Source organism: Macrobrachium nipponense, chromosome 30 (genome assembly GCF_015104395.2).
Source record: "Macrobrachium nipponense isolate FS-2020 chromosome 30, ASM1510439v2, whole genome shotgun sequence".
NCBI lineage: Eukaryota > Metazoa > Arthropoda > Malacostraca > Decapoda > Palaemonidae > Macrobrachium > Macrobrachium nipponense.
Window position 1 is genome coordinate 31,950,262 of NC_087218.1, and position 16,368 is coordinate 31,966,629.

The window sequence follows — 16,368 nt, forward strand, 5'->3', positions numbered from 1 at the left end:
TCTGACAGTTTTAGTACGGAGTAGGAGTTAGAAGAAGTCTGGATTTCCTTCATTCTTCCATAATTTTTTAATTTATAAGCTAAAATCTTACTAATTCACTATGGTATTTTCTTTAATGAATTGATATTATTGCTGTATAAATTAATATTAATATTTGAAAATAGTAAATCATTTATTTATCATACAAAAAAACATACATCTTTGTAGTAAAGAGAGAGAGAGTGAGAGAGAATTTTAATTTTTATTATGTGATATCATTTAAACTTATTAAACTTACTAATACAGTATTAATCAAAATTAATATTTGAAAATTAGTAAATCATTTTTGTATCATAAAAATGTATTTAGTCATGAAAATAAACATCAAAATACACTAATTAGTGATAATTTTCGTCGGAAAATTCCGCGAATGGGCGAGTCCGTCCGCGAATAATTTCTAGATAGGTTCCAAAGAAAAATCCGCTAATGTGTGAGTCCGCGAATCCGGAGAACGCGAATACAGGGGGCCCACTGTAGTCAGAATTCTCATTGCCGCCATTAGGTATAGGCATATGTTGGTATTTGGTGAATCTTGGCTGTTTCTCTTCATTCATGGTACTGTAAATTTAATCATCCTAGGATGTCTTCCACCGGAAGCAAGTCAACCAACATTAGGTTATGTAGGAATGATTATTGTGTAACAAGAATGTTTGTATGAGCTGCAAGGGTACAGAGTGTGATCTAGAGATTAGATGTGAGGAATGCAAGGATTGGCTTAAGGATATTATGCTCAAAAGTATTAGAAATAGGAAAAGAAGGGAAGCAGATAGACTGCGGAAGCAGTTAATTAGGTCAGGGCATAAAACTACTTTTTCTCCCATTCCTGTTGAGCCTTCGTCTGCTATTACCCCTACTCAAACTACGGTTTTTTCCTATACTAGGCCTAATTCTGATAATGGTAGTTCTAGCGTTTCCTCTGTAGCTCTGACTTCCGCTCCCCTTTCGGTTCAGGAAAAGCGTATCAAGAAACTTGAACAGGATGTAAGTCTTATTTTAGATTCCGTTAAAAGTTTAACTGAATTTATGATAACAAACCGTTCCGAGTCCCTCCATAGTGAACGTTCTTTTTCGCGTTCCCCTTGTAGAGGTAAGGTGTCGGTGCCCTCGCCCGTATGTAGCCCGAGGCTAGGAATGCCCTGCTACAGTTGGAAAAGTCCGCTGCCAGGGAACCGGGTCGGTTTTCGGGGCGATGGGGTTCTGTGCCCTCCAACTCCTACCTCTCCCTTTTCACGCTCTCACGCGCAGTCACGCTTAACGCGTTTGCCAAAAGATCGTTTCGGTAGACGTAAGTCTTCGCACAGTACTTCGACATCGCCTTCATCTAGAGCTAGCAATGAGGTTTCTAGAACCTACATGAGTAAGAATTTAGATTTAGAGTTTATTAATAATGATATCCCCGTAGCGGGTTGTTCTAATTCTTTTACATTGACTCAATCAATTGTTGAACGTATTTCGTCTGCTTCTACGTCTCATTCTAAATCTTTCTCTGCTATTCCTAGGTCTTCTATTGTTGGAGAGCCTCAGGTGGACAGCTGCTGTCTCTCTTTCTCTTCCTTCTATGGTTACAGATTCTGCTGTTGTTTCCAAACTAGATGCTATTCTAAATGCTTTACTCTCTAAAGGTGTGTTGTCTGGGATCGTTCCCAAGCCGCTTGAGACGGATTTGGACGAAGTGGTACACTTCAGTGTCGATGAATCTTCTCCGACTCTCTTACAAGTTCCATTTTCTTTGTCGACGGGTATCCCCTCTGCTTCGACTTGGCCGACTGGTGTCGACGCTAGTAGACAACTGAAGACTACTTCTCCCGGAGGGTCTTCGCTTATTAAACCAAATTTTTGTCGCGAGGAGTTGGTTGCTGTCGTCTCGAATCCACAACTGGCGGAAGATCATCTTGAGTCGGAAGAGTCTCCTTCGGTCTCTTGGCGCTTACTGGAGCGTTGCACTTCTCTTTATCCTCATTTGGTGGAGGAAAGAGATTCTGTAGAGACTAGGTTGTTATTGTCTTCCAGCATTTCAACTCCCCATTAAGTCTTTAAAGAAACCTAAGGTTTCACCTTCAATTAGAGGACGTTTTGACGAAATATCTTGTCTGTTGGCGCACAAAGCTTCTGGTAAGTCTGCCACCTCTAGTATTCCGGGGTTTTTGAAATCTTGTAGGATCGGTTATTACGACACAGGCTCGTTGCCGGCGCTGAAACCGTCCTGGGTCGACGATGCTGATTTCCTTGCGTGTCTCGATCCTATGAAAAGACGCGCTCTTGAGACGGGCAAGGTGCTTTGGTCTAATACAGAGGCAGAGACTTTGTCCAAGTCTTTGTTTAGAGATATTGAGGTTTTGCTTTTGCTGAACTTTCACTAAGTACTATTGCCGCTTCTCTGTGTCAGCTTAAAGACTTTCTGACACCAGCGGGTATCAAATCTTGGGAAGAGTCTTTAGATTTTTTGTCTTGCCTGGATAAGGCTATTTCAGACGCTGCAGGCGAATGTTCTCATGCTTTCACTAATTCGATCTTGAAGAAAAGAGAACAATTGTGCTCTTATCTTTCGACCAAGGTCTCTTCTTCTCAGAAGATGGCTGCAATTTCGGGTTCCCCTGTGGACCTCCTTCTGAATCCATCTCTAAGGCAATACGGGAGGATATTTCCGTACAGGAAAATAGGGAATTTATCAATCTTTTAAAGTGGGGAACAAAAGACCTGCTCCTTCTTTGCCGTCTGGCCCTCCGGCAAAAATTCGTCCTTCCTCATTTCATGAACAGTCTTCAGCTACTAAGCCCTTTTGTAGGTCCTTACCAGGCTCCAATAAAAACAAAACTGCTAAGTTTTTTAGAAGGAGGTCGACTGCAGATCTTCTGGCGTGTTTGGAGAGACTTAGGAGCAGAACCTTGGCTGGTGGAGGTACTGAAGGAAGGCTACAAAATAACTTTTCTGTCTCCTCCTCCTCTGTCGTCGTCTTCAATTGCTCTTCCAGCTTATTGTCATCAGCAGGGAAAATTTCTTGTACTTCAGAAAGAGGTGGTATCATTACTAGAGAAGAAAGCGATAGAGCAGGTGTCAGGAAACTCGCCTGGGTTTTACAACCATCTTTTTCTGGTGCCCAAAGCTGTCTGGAGGGTGGCGTCCAGTACTGGATGTGTCGAGACTCAACACATTCATTCGTCTAACCCCATTCTCCATGGAATCACCCAGCACAGTACTAGCAGCAGTACAGAAGAACGACTGGATGATGTCGGTGGACATGCAAGACGCTTATTTCCACATTCCGATAAATCCTCAGTCTTGCAAGTTCCTGTGCTTTGTCTTCGTAGGGAAGACATTTCAATTCAGAGCTCTTTGCTTCGGCCTGTGCACAGCACCGCAGATATTCATGAGGATTTTGGCACCAGTAGGGGGATGGTGTCATTTGTTGGGAGTGAGAATTCTGCTCTATTTAGACGACTGGCTAATGTTGGCCAACTCTTTCAAGGGAATTCTGAGGGCCAAGGATCTGTTACTTTGCCTGGCGCAATCACTAGGCATATTGATAAATTTTCAGAAGTCTGCTCCAATTCCAACTCAGACAATTCTCTATTTAGGGATGAGGATAGAGACTAACAGTTTTCAGGTTTTTCCGTCGGAGAATCGCATAGACAATTTTTTATTGCTTCTAGGAAAATTTCAGCCCTTAAGGGAGCTTCCAGCAAGGCAATGGCAGTCTCTGTTGGAAAGATTTGTCAGTCTAGCAAGGCTCAGGATGCGACCAATTCAACTCTACTTGAGAGAATTTTGGGACAGGAAGTCCCTGCCAGACTCCCATTTAATTTCAGTCCCAGTAAGTCTTTGGGAGACGTTAGCATGGTGGAAGGATCGTCAAAGATTGGGAACAGGGTCATCCCTAAGAGTAGTAAGCCCAGACCTAACCTTGTTTTTTATTAAGCATTTAATAAGACTAGCACATGAGAAACTAAACCCAGATATCTTACCTTTATTGAAGGTAAATATACGTACAGTGTAAGAGCAGTTGCTACTTCTTTTAGTTTTTTAAAGAATTTGTCTCTTGAGGATGTAATTAATGCAGCTCAGTGGAATTGTAATTCAGTTTTTGCTGCTAATTATTTTAAAGATGTAGAAATTGCTTTTGAAAACTGTAAAGCCCTTAACCCTCTAGAAATAGCAGGTAAAGTCTTTTCCTGAACCGAAAGAAAGAGCAATCGTTTAGGACCTCTTTTTTATTTTTAATCCCTGCCGGGGTTGGGAGTATTTTGGGGAGCATGAAGGTACATTTGTTGTATAGGAGCGTACCTTTGTATCATAGGTATTTACTTTGTATTTGACTGTCAATTTTGGGGGCTTTTGGACTTCTATTCATTCTGTCTGAAAATTAAGTGGTTTTCTCCGCAAGGCTGCTCTTGACTGCACACACATGAAAGCCTTGCACCCTGAAGGGAATCCACCTCCTGGCGGCATTATTATCCAGGAAGGGTTCCTGATCAGATAAGAATGTTTTGAGTTTCATACAAGAAACTCTTAGCTCGCTTGGCTGAGCGGAATTTATCTAGCTGCACTACCCACCATCCTTTATCTCAATGTGGGAATCAGCTAACTTTAGCAGTAGGTAAGATTCATCTCAAATAATATAAATTTTCACGATAAAATTTATTATTTGGATACTTACCTACTGTTAAAGTAGACCCCACCCAGCCTCCCCACATTTAGTGGGCCGTCAAGGAGAATTCTGACTAGAGCTAAAACATTCGAACACACCTGGTGGAGAACAGGTGAAACTAGACAGTCTTCCGGGTTAGCCAAGCGATCGTTTTTTCTTTTGTTTTAAATGCCGACTCGCCTATCGGCATGGAGATATGAGCTAACTTTAACAGTAGGTAAGTATCCAAATAATAAATTTTATCATGAAAATTTATATTATGTCCATTCCATTTTACCTAGTGATTTTTTTTCTTGTAATTTTTTCAATTCTCATCCAGTCTGTTACCATCAGTGCCCATATTCCAGTTTTGATAATGTAGTCACTGTCTTGTCCTTAAGGTTTACCCTTTCCATGGTCTATCCAGAGCTCCATGGTGACCAGACTAATGTCAAAGAATTCTCTTTTACTGGTCTTTTGGCTGAGTATTGTGCCATAATGATAAACATTATAACACTTGATTGAGTATAAATGGACTCAGGATAGGAAGGCACTTTCTCATATCCTCAGCAAATACCCAGTTTACCTATGTCAAAAACTGCAAGAAGAAGAAGTGTTTATGCTCATACACAATGTTGTATTGTTTACATATGACCAAAATCCGACCAAGCTGCCATTCCTTTTTCTGGTCAATAAAGAAACCAAAGCTCCAAAGATTTCTCTTTCATTACAGAGGATCATGGACACGTCTGAGTTAAAGCTAAATGCATAATTTTAAGTTCCAGTTAAAAGTTTTTTAGTTTAGACTAAAACAATGATTTTTGTGTGTGTGAAAAGCTGGAAATTGCCTTTTGTCTGCCAGCATTTGTTAGTGCTTTTTACGATTTATGATAGTTTTGTTAGGCTAGCTCAGGAGAATTTCATTCTTCGTTTATTAATTTCATTACTGCGGTTCATGGAAACATACAAGTTAAAAGCTGAGTGTATAATTTTAAGTTCCAGTTAAAATATTTTTTAAATTAGACAGTGGAACAACGATTTTATTGTGCATGGAAAATCATAAACCAGCTTTTATCGGTGGCACATGTCGGCGCTTACAATGTAGGATTGATAGCTCTAAGAATTTTGTTGTTTGTTCATTGATTTCATTCCCGAAGTTCATGGAAACATCTAAGTTGAAAGCTAAGTCCATAATGTTAAGTTCGAGTTTGAAATTATTTAGTTCAGACTGTGGAACAATTTTATGGTGTGTGAAAAGTTTCAAATATGTTTTTTGCCAGCACACGTAGACGCTTCGTATGTTTTATTATGATTATTAACTAGTATTTGTAGAAGCAAAAATTGTTTTGAAGAATTTATCATTCTATTTACAAGTTTCACATAAAGAAATGTTCCATTATTATTATCATATAAGGGAGTCCCCCGGGTTCGACAGGGGTTCCGTTTCTTGAGACGTGTCGTAAGCCAAAATCGTCGTAAGCCGGAACATCGTCAAAAATCCTAAGACAACCTTACTTTTTAATGCTTTGTGCGCATTGAAAACTACAACTACTATCCGACTTACAACCTGCTCGACATACGACCACTCGTACTTACAACCTTACTTCAGACAGTTGACCATTGAGTTACTTGGCACTGCGCCATCTCATGAGAACTCTTCATAACCTCAGGCATGAGAAACTCTCATCACTCAGGCAGCATCAGTTTGAGTTACCCTGCCCTATCTGCAGCATCATTTGGTATTAACTGTACTGTAGACTGAATTGCCAAACCAATTTACGTAAGAATCGACTTCTGATCATCAAAGAACATGCTGATTTGCAAAAAAAGTAACCTAACCCACCATAGTAACTACTTTGACTGATTATTTGTACGTATATATACTATTACATAAATATGATTTTAAAATGTATTAGTAGAAGTACCTGTATGTAAATTGCATTCTTATGGCAGGTTTCATCAAAAAACTTTAAATTATTGATTATTTTGAATTTTGGTGTCATATTTTATCTGCAGATGAGCGTTGTAGGCGTCGTAATCCTGGAACATGTGTCGTAACCCTGGAACATGCGTCATAACCCTGGAAATAATGTCTGATGAATATAATTGAAAAGTGTCGTAACCTCGGAACGTCGTAAGCCGAGACGTCGTAACCCAGGGTCTGCCTGTAAAAGATAATCCTTTTTGTGATAACGGTGGCGGCAATAGCCTACTGCGCAGTAACCTACAATCTAAATCTATTCAGTGAGAATGTTAGCTAGACTGTTTGAGAAATTTTCTGTAGCTATAACCTAAGATTTTATATCCTTTAGGGTTAAATAAAAGACCTGGGCTAAGTAGTAACCTGAATAAGATAAGATTTAAGGACATATCCTGTTAGGCTATGGGCCTAGGGCAGTAGCCTAAGTTTTACACCCAAGACCTTAGGATTAGATAAATGGCTACCAACATTTTGCCTTTTTATACAACCTATACTATACTTAAGCATTCTTAATACTACTCTAGGATATGTGCATACCCTTAACCCTCTTACGCCGATTGGACGTATTAAACGTCGACATAAATTGTCTCCCGGGTGCAGATTGGACGTATTAAACGTCGACTAATAAAAAAAGGTTTTTTTAAAAATTTGCGGAAAAATACTTATTGGCCTACCAGGCAAAAAACTATTGAATCATGCGTCTTGGGGATGCTGGGAGCTCACGGATCAAGGTGTTGTTTTGTTTACAAATCGTTACGCAGGCACGCAAGTGCGAATTTCTTTCTTATCGCACTAAAAAGTATCAGTGACACATTCTCAGAATTATTTCGTCACTTTATTGACATGTTTTTTTGCAACCATTTTAAATTAGCCGTTACATGGAGTATTATATATGAAAATGTGCGCAATTTCATGTAGAATACAAAAAAAAAATGCTCATGATTGTAGCTATTATCAGTTTGAAATATCATATAAATAATGATAAGTGCCAAAATTTCAACCTTCGGTCAACTAAAACTCTTGTGTTCTAGTAATATTCAATCATTTACCTTCATTTTGCAGCAAATTGGACGTCTCTACACATATTTCGATTTATGGTGGATTTATGAAAAAACTTTTTCCTTACCTCCGCGTAAGGTAACTTTTCCGATAAATTTTTTTTGTTTTTTCGATGTCGTAATGTTTGCAACCATTTTCAAATTTGCCGTTACATAAAGTTTTATATATGGAAATGTGTGCAGTTTCATGCACAATACAACTAAAAACAACCCATGGTTGTAGCTTTTATCAGTTTTGAAATATTTTCATATAATAACGATAAGTGCCAAAATTTCAACCTTCGGTCAACTTTGACTCTACCGAAATGGTCGAAAAAAACGCAATTGTAAGCTAAAAATCTTGTATTCTAGTAATATTCAGTAATTTACCTTCATTTTGCAACAAATTGGAAGTCTCTAGCATAATATTTCGATTTATGGTGAATTTATGGAAAAAAAAAATATATTTTCCCTACGTCTGCGTGGTAACTCTTCCGAAAAAAATCTGAAATTTTTTTCGTGCGATTGTCGTAATATTTGCACCATTTTAAATTAGCCATTACATAAAGTTTTATATATGAAAATGCGCACAATTTCATGAGGAATAGAACCAAAATGAATCAAGGTTGTAGCTTTTCTCATTTTCGAAATATTTGCATATAAATCATGATAAATAAAAAAAACCACGTTCGGTCAACTTTTGACTCTACCGAAATGGTCGAAAAATGCAATTGTAAGCTAAAACTCTTATATTCTAGTAATATTTAGTCATTTATCTTCATTTTGAAATAAATTGGAAGTCTCTAGCACAATATTTAGATTTATGGTGAATTAAAAAAAAAAAAAACTTTCCTTCCCTCCCCGTGCGCGGATTCTCCGCCCGCAAATCTCCGAATGCATACGTCGCATTCTCATTATATTTGCTCTGTTTCATATTAGGCATTTCATAGAGTTTTTATATATGAAAATGTGTGCATTTCATGTAGATACAACCAAAAATAATTGAAGGTTGTAGCTTTTCTCATTTTCAAATATTTCCTTATCCATATATATAAAAAAATTTGACATTCGGTCAACTTTAACTCGTCCGAAATAGTTGGAAACTGCAATTATAAGCTAAAACCCTTACAGTATAGTAATATTCAGTCATTTATGTTCATTTGAAACAAATTTTAAGTCTCGAACAATATTTAGATTTATGGTGAATTTTGAAAAAAAAAATTTTACCTCTGCGCGTTACGAATTCATGCATCATTTTGTGATATATTTTCTCTGTGTTGCTTGATCGTTTTACAATGTGTTATATACAAAATGATCGCAATTTAGTGTACAAAACAACGAAAAAAAATTAACTTGTTAGCTTTCACCGTTTTGCTCACAGAGCGATTTGAATACAATATATATGAAATTTAGTTTTCGCGCTATCATATAGCATTATTTATATATGATAATTATATTTTTTTAATTTCTGATGGTTGCATACTAACTTCAGGCAATGACAAAAAAAGGAGCCAAAAATGAACCCTTAATCTTGAAAACTAAGTGCGCTGTGATTTTTTGAAAAAAATATTTTTTCCGCTTCGGCTCTCACTCCGAGACCGCCTCGGCATACGGGAGACGATTTTTATTATACCCCTTCGGCGTAAGAGGGTTAAAAGGGAATTAAATTATCTAGATTTATTAGAAAATAACCTAGTCTAGACGATAGGCTAGCCTAGCTAGGTATATGTTTTTGCATTAGTAAGTTACGTTTTTTTTATATGGTGACCAAAAACAGTATACTAAACCAAATATGATTTTTGTATGTGAAAAGCCAGAAATCTGCTTTTGTCTGCCAGAATTTGAACAGCTACAAAATGCACTTGTTAATCCCATACTTTTTAAGGTGAATTAAATAATCAGGATTAGAATAAAATATACTGGGTGATAGCCTAACTATGTATAGTTTCATCACATCAGAAAGTGTCACATTAGAAAGTTACTGTGTTATATATATAGTGGACCCCCCTTATTCGTGTTCTGTGGATTCGCGGACTCTCACATTCGCGGATTTCTCTCGGGAACGTTTCCCCGCATTATCCGCGGAAAATTCGCATATTCGCGATATTTTTCTATGAGAAATAGCCACAAATTCCTGGTTTTTTTTAATCAAATTTCATCATAAAATGGACTTTTTGATTATAAAACTATTAAAAAAAACCAAAAAAACCAAGTATAAAAATTGTTAGTGGGTTTCTTGAGTTTTAACTAACAAAATAGGCTGTTTTCAGCATTTTTATAGGGGTTCCAACTATTCGTGGGTTCTAACTATTCATGGGGGCGTCTGGTACGCATCCCCTGCGAATACAGGGGGACCACTGTAATAGACCAAATAGCCTAGGGCTAGATATAAATACTTTGGGTTAGACAAAAAATGTTAGCCTAACTATGAGTTTACATGTAATAAACATTCTGTTTTTATATAGCCTTTACATTTGATCAGAATAATCTGGATTAATCCTTAATGGACAGATTGATCTTTGGGAGTAGCAATAACAGGTTTGGGGTGGTGGATGGATTGATCCTGTAGCTGAACAATACTAAGCTCCATCGATTTGGAAAGAATTGGGCGGGAAAGAGTTGCCAATACCTCTATGCCCCATAAATTTACTAATGGCAACTTTTACACTGGCTAAAACCACAAATTGGGTATCTCAGGACTTCAGTTGTGCTTGTAACGTCTCACATGACGTCTTTTTGTAAATTTACTCATAAATATACCAAGGGGTTGCTGTTGATTTTTGCAATAGTATGTCAGTTGTAAATGTAATTTTACAAAGAAAAGTGCAAAGAAATATTAGAAAAAACATGTAAAAATAAAACAAAGTTACTGAATCTGTGTTCTCGGTAAATTTCCGTAAGTATTTTTCAGCAGATATGCTAAGAATTTGTAACTGATTTTTTTTTATTTCTTATCTGTTTTGGATATTGTGTAAGCAGTAATTATAATTTTTAAAAAATAAAATATATTATTTATCAGAAAATCATATATGCTAAAGCTTGGTAAAAATTTTAAGATTGCTCTTGATTTAACCTGGTTTAAAGGCCGGCCCCACAAAGGGGTGTTTAAATCGTCATTTTGTTCAACTTTCTTGTGGAAGGTAGGGAAAAGGGTTTTTATTTTGACGTAGGAAAAATCTATTTGGGGCTGGGCGAGGGAAGCTGTGTCGCCCAGTGAAATGTGTTCTGCTTTAGCACTATTTCTAGTAAAATATTGCTATAATACCAAGAGAACTCGCTAAATTGGACATGTCAGAAGCCTCTGACTCGCTCACCTATATAAAAGGTGTCGGTATAAAACTGGGGCGAGTGTTTAGAATTTTTTTCTTTCACCATGTACATTTGCATATCTTCCTCTTTCCATTGATGAGCTTTTTTCGTAAATTGGCAACCTCAAAGTTTACCCGGCCTGATGAGCTGCATATTGATATATTTACCCGTCCAGTAAGGGATAGGCAATACCCTGTACTAGGCAAAGAGAGAACTATTTAGGAAACATCTTATTGTTGGTGTACTAGATGGTAGTTTAGCCCAAATAGCCTAGGACTGAAAATAAACATTATCCAAGGCGTAAATAAATTAGTTATGACCAAGGGCTTATACTGATGCAGTAGCCTATTGGTAAGGCTACATAATAGTGGAGTTCTTATGCATCCTACTTATGTCTTTAAAGGTATGAACCCAGGACAGGCTGTAGCCTAGCCAGTTTAAATAGGAACCCCCTTTCCAAGGGAATATCCTATGAGTAGCAGTAACCTAAAAAACAGCTTTGTTTTTATACTTAAAAGCTTTAAATAAGCCCATAATGGGTTGGGACCTAGAATAGGTTGAACAGGGACCCTCTAGGTAAACCTCTATTCCTAGTTTAATGTACATTATTCCAGAAGCATTAACCTAAAGCCATATAAAACAGTGGCTTGGTATACCTAAACAAATTAGTATATAGAATATTAGTCCAAATGGTATGACAATTCAAATTAAAACTAGATAGCCAATGCAAAAAGATATAAAATTTTTCAATATTGTAAAAAAAGCTAAACCCTATAAATCAGAAAAAAAATATAAAAAAAATTTATAAAAAAAAAAGATGAAACAAAAATTGGAAAAAAAAAGGGCTTCATTTGATTGTTCTATAATGTCTTTCTGAGTTATATACCAAATTCCTCCAATGTTATAGCTTTAAAACTAAGTGAGAAGATAGATTTTGAAGGTCAATAAGTATAGTTTTGTAGATACGGGCGTTCAAAGTTTTCCTTCGTATTCTATAAAGACAATGTTAATAAACAATGATTATTATGAATGTATACGTATTTCTTTTTTGTGTATTAATAAACCAAAACTATTTTATTTATCATAATTTAATCATGAAATGATGATCCCTTTGCTCATATATCGTAGCCTGGGGCAACTGCTTGAGGCAAGATGGGGTCACTCCTTCCTATGCAACTCTCTCTCTTCCCCACTAACTCGGCTTATTACAGGGAATTTTCTTCTTCTGTATGTTAGCGAGATGTTTTCCTTGTATTTTCCTCTTTGGCATGATGAAATTCTTGCCGAAAACAAAGATAAACAAATGTGAAATGCAAAGAGAATGTCAGAGTTGAAACTCGAAGGTGTACTCTTCTTTTTACAGACAATTTAATAAATCATGATTATTATGAATTTCATATTCCATTTTGGGTATTAAAAAACCAAAACTATGTTATCTATCATAAATGAAGATCTCTTTGCTTAAAGATTGTAGCCTTGGGCACAGTGTGACGTGTGCTGTCAGGCAAGACGGGGGCGTTACTACGCAACCCTCCCCTCTCTCTTCACTAACTAAGCGTATAGTATGATACAGTGGTCCCCCCGTATTCGCGGGGGATGCGTACCAGACCCCCCCGTGAATAGTTAGAACCCGCGAATGTTTGGAACCCCTATGAAAATGCTAAAAACAAAGCCTATTTTGTTAGTTAAAACTCAAGAAAAACCCACTAAAAATTTTCATACTTGGTTTTTTTAATAGTTTTGTCACAAAAAGTGCATTTTATGATTAAATTCATCAAAAAAACCAGGAATTTGTGGATATTTATCATAGAGAAATACTGCGAATGCGCGAATTTTCTACGAATAATGCAGGGAAACGTTCCCCAGAGAAATCGCGAATGTGTGAGTCCGCGAATCTGGAGAACGCGAATACGGGGGGTCCACTGTATTCTGTAATAATACTTGAGCGATTTTTCTTCATCTGTATGTTAGCGAGATGTTTTCCTTGTCCTTTCCTCATTGGCATGATGAAATTCTTGCCGAAACATACATAAACATACGTAAAAGCAAGCTAATGTCAGAAGTGAAATCGAACGTGTAGACTACTTGAAGTTTGTGCTCGTACTGGATCATGGTTGGACTTGGTAGCTGCCTGAAGTCTCCTTTCTCGACTCGGGGAATGTCTACAGATGCCATTTCTCCCAATTTCTTTGACAATAATTATCAAAATTTACGATAATAGAAGAAATATTTGTACGGATCAATGTTTTAGGCTTATTGAGTTACGTTAACTAATTACCCTGTAACTACGAAAGTAAGAGGAATTTTGACGAAATATTTCGTATACGTATTCTCAATAGCCATATGAAGCTCCATGAATTTTTTCATGACTGCATTTTTTGCCCTATATGTACCCCCATATATAAGGGTTCCGGCCAGCCCCCTTAAATTCTTAAACAAGTTTGTTAGGGAGTAGCTACCTCTGGGCTTCCGGGCCTTGTCCGGATGTAAACACTGTGGTTTCCACTTCATCGGATGTGTGTTTTTTGGGCTCTTGCTGACTAGCCGTTAATTACGATTTTTCCAGAGGGATCTTTATTTTGTTATTCTGAATGAATATGTATATACTGTATTTGATATTAATAATTAATTGACTTTAATAACTAATATGCAAACCCACTTTTTGTGACAGCCTTGCTAGCTGCCTTTCTGCTTTGTGTTAAGGGTCAGCGGCAAGGGTGTGTCAATGCCCTATTACATATTTTTGCCTTTTAATGCTAGGACAAGACGTATTCATCTGAAATTAATGCTTATGCTTTGGAAATTACCAAGGTGAATTTCGGAGGTTTGTCCTTTGGTGGTTCTTCCGGTATTTCCTTTTCTCTTTAGTCCTTTCACTAGCTTAGCGGACAAAGATAGAGGAGGGGGCGTGTTGTGTTGGTGTTTGAGTGATCTTTCATTTCAGAGGGCGGTGCCCTTGGATGCGAGAGGAGTATCCTTATTTTTGAAATCGTATTTTCTTTCTTTTACCAGCTAGCAGTGATGATAGTTAATTACAGCTGTAGATGGTTGGATATCTCTTTGTGTTGACTATCCTAACCTTGGTATTGTACCTGTGTCTCGTAGCATGTAGCATGGAGTGATATTTGTCCTCGAGTGTATGTACTGTTCCTTGCTAGAAATCATATTCATTTGCCGTTGCTATCCTGGAGTTTTGTCACTGGACAAAGCCTTTGTTACTGCCCTGTGATTATTAACTATTATTGCTGGTAAATGTACCTTATCCTGTAGAAGTCTTGCAGAATTTGGAGAAGTCGAGGAAGAAGATAGCTCGTCAAGTGTCATCATCTTCCTCTATGGAAGCCGCATATTTTTCTTCAACCTCCATCCCTTCGACTTCTAAGGCTCCCTGTTGAAGAAGGAGAAGGTAGTATCCCCCTCTAAGAAGTCTCGTCAGGGGACTTCTAAGGGTCTGCCTCCTCGAACTGAGGAGGCAGTTGGGTCTTCTGCTGCCTCACCCGTTCCTTTGGGAACAGGAACTGTCACGCTGTCCCCAGGGCCTAGCATGTTGGGAGTTGTAGAAGCACAAATTTTGGTTTGCACTTCTGCTGCTAGTCCTAGAGGTTCTGCCCCTAAGACTAGTTCCATGTTGGGCGCTCGGTTGAGAGTTTCCCTGAGTGCATGTAAAATCTACAGTTTTATACATTCAACTTACCTGTCAGATATATACATAGCTATTGACTCCGTCGTGCCGACAGAATTTCGAATTTCGCGCACACGCTACAGGTAGGTCAGGTGATCCACCGCGCCGCGCTGGGGTGGCAGAATAGGAAACCCATTCCCGTTTTCCATTAGATTTTTTTCTGTCGGCCATACTGGCAACATCGTTGTGGTATCTCCGGCTGGATTCGTTTTTTTGGATACAATTGATCATCGTTTTGGACCCTTTGGTGACGTATTTGGATCGTTGTACTGGCATACGCTTTTGTGGATCGTTATTTGGATTTTGGCTTGGAATTTTCATCATGATGTCTGATTCTGGAAGTGTGGTGAGAATGTGTGTGAATGAAGGTGCAAGGTGAGAATGCCGAAAAGCTTCGGTTGATCCTACACTGTATGTAAAATATGCAGGAAGTATGAATGCTCGATGGATAACACTTGTCATGAATGTGAGAGTTTGAGTGCTGAAGGGTGGAAGTCTCTAACTTCTTATTTAAGGAAATTAGAGAAAGACGGTTTAAGGAAGTCATCTTCCAAAACCAAGCCTAGCTCTCAATCTTCAAGTGGTTTGGGTGAGTAATATTGTACCCTCCTCTAACATTATGAACGCTCCTTGTAATATTTCAGGTCCTTCTCCGAATGCAGATCCTACGGACTCTGCTTCGGAGATAGCAAGCCTTAAAGCTGCGCTTATGAAAATGGAGCGTAAAATGGCTGCCATAGACGGTAAGCAAAGTAGTGCTGTGGAAAGTGATGTGAATTTCCCCAGTGAAGTGGAGGAGGCGTCTGATTGGCTTCACAACGCTCCCAGGCCTAGACCTCTTTCAAGCTCCCGCAAGCCCAGAGGAGAAGGAATGTCGAAAGCCTTACGGAGGTTATGGAGGATCCCCACCAGTCAGACGTCTCTTCGGCAGAATCTGTAAACGTCACAGACTGCCAGAGAACGCATTAGAAAAAAGCGTTCTACGTGAATGTTTTCGTCATCGGTAGAATTCCTCACCTAAAAGAGGATGGAGATCAGCGGATCGTTCTCGTCCCTTGAAGATGGATCTGGGAAGAATCGGGCATAAACTCGAGTCCGGAACGTTTTTCGGAGGACTCCCCGACAGAGATTAAGAAAGCAAAGGTTTTGGCTTCTCCCGATAAGTCGTTGGAATGGAGAAAGAAGCTCACCTTCCTCTCGTTTAGACCAGAGAGAAGAAACGACGAAGATATTAAAGGATATGCAAGAGTCTATTGCTTCTCTAGTCGGGGTTCTTTCGAGAGATCCTCCAAGAAGAAAGGATGTTAATCTTCCTGTGAAGAAGTCAAAAAACCCTTACTATCAACCTCCCAGAAAAGAGATTCTTCTTCGGATGAAGGGTCTATTTTTCACAGACCCGCGAGTTCGGGGCGCGAGGCGCCAGCCAGGCGTGAAGCGCCAGCCGAGCGTGAAGCACCAACCAGGCGCGGAGCGCCAGTCAGCCGCAAAGAACTAACACGTAAGCGCCGAGGCGCCAATCAGGCGCGACGCGCCAATCAGGCGCGACGCGGCAACCAGGCGCTATCTGATATCGCAGGAGACGACTAGGCGCGAAAAGCTGGCCAGGCGCGAGGAGCCAGCCGCGCGTGAGAATTCCTACAAGCAGGAAGAGACAATCAGGCGCGAGGCACCATCCAGGAGCGTAGCGCCAGCCAGA

The 16,368-nt window shown here is 38.8% G+C and overlaps 1 protein-coding gene across 1 annotated transcript in view; it reads right to left on the reverse strand.

The window, feature by feature from the left end:
* LOC135202102 (gamma-tubulin complex component 5-like) overlaps positions 1-16,368 on the reverse strand; it is a 348,462-nt gene that overhangs the window by 331,343 nt on the left and 751 nt on the right. The gene's annotated exons all lie outside the window — the stretch shown is intronic.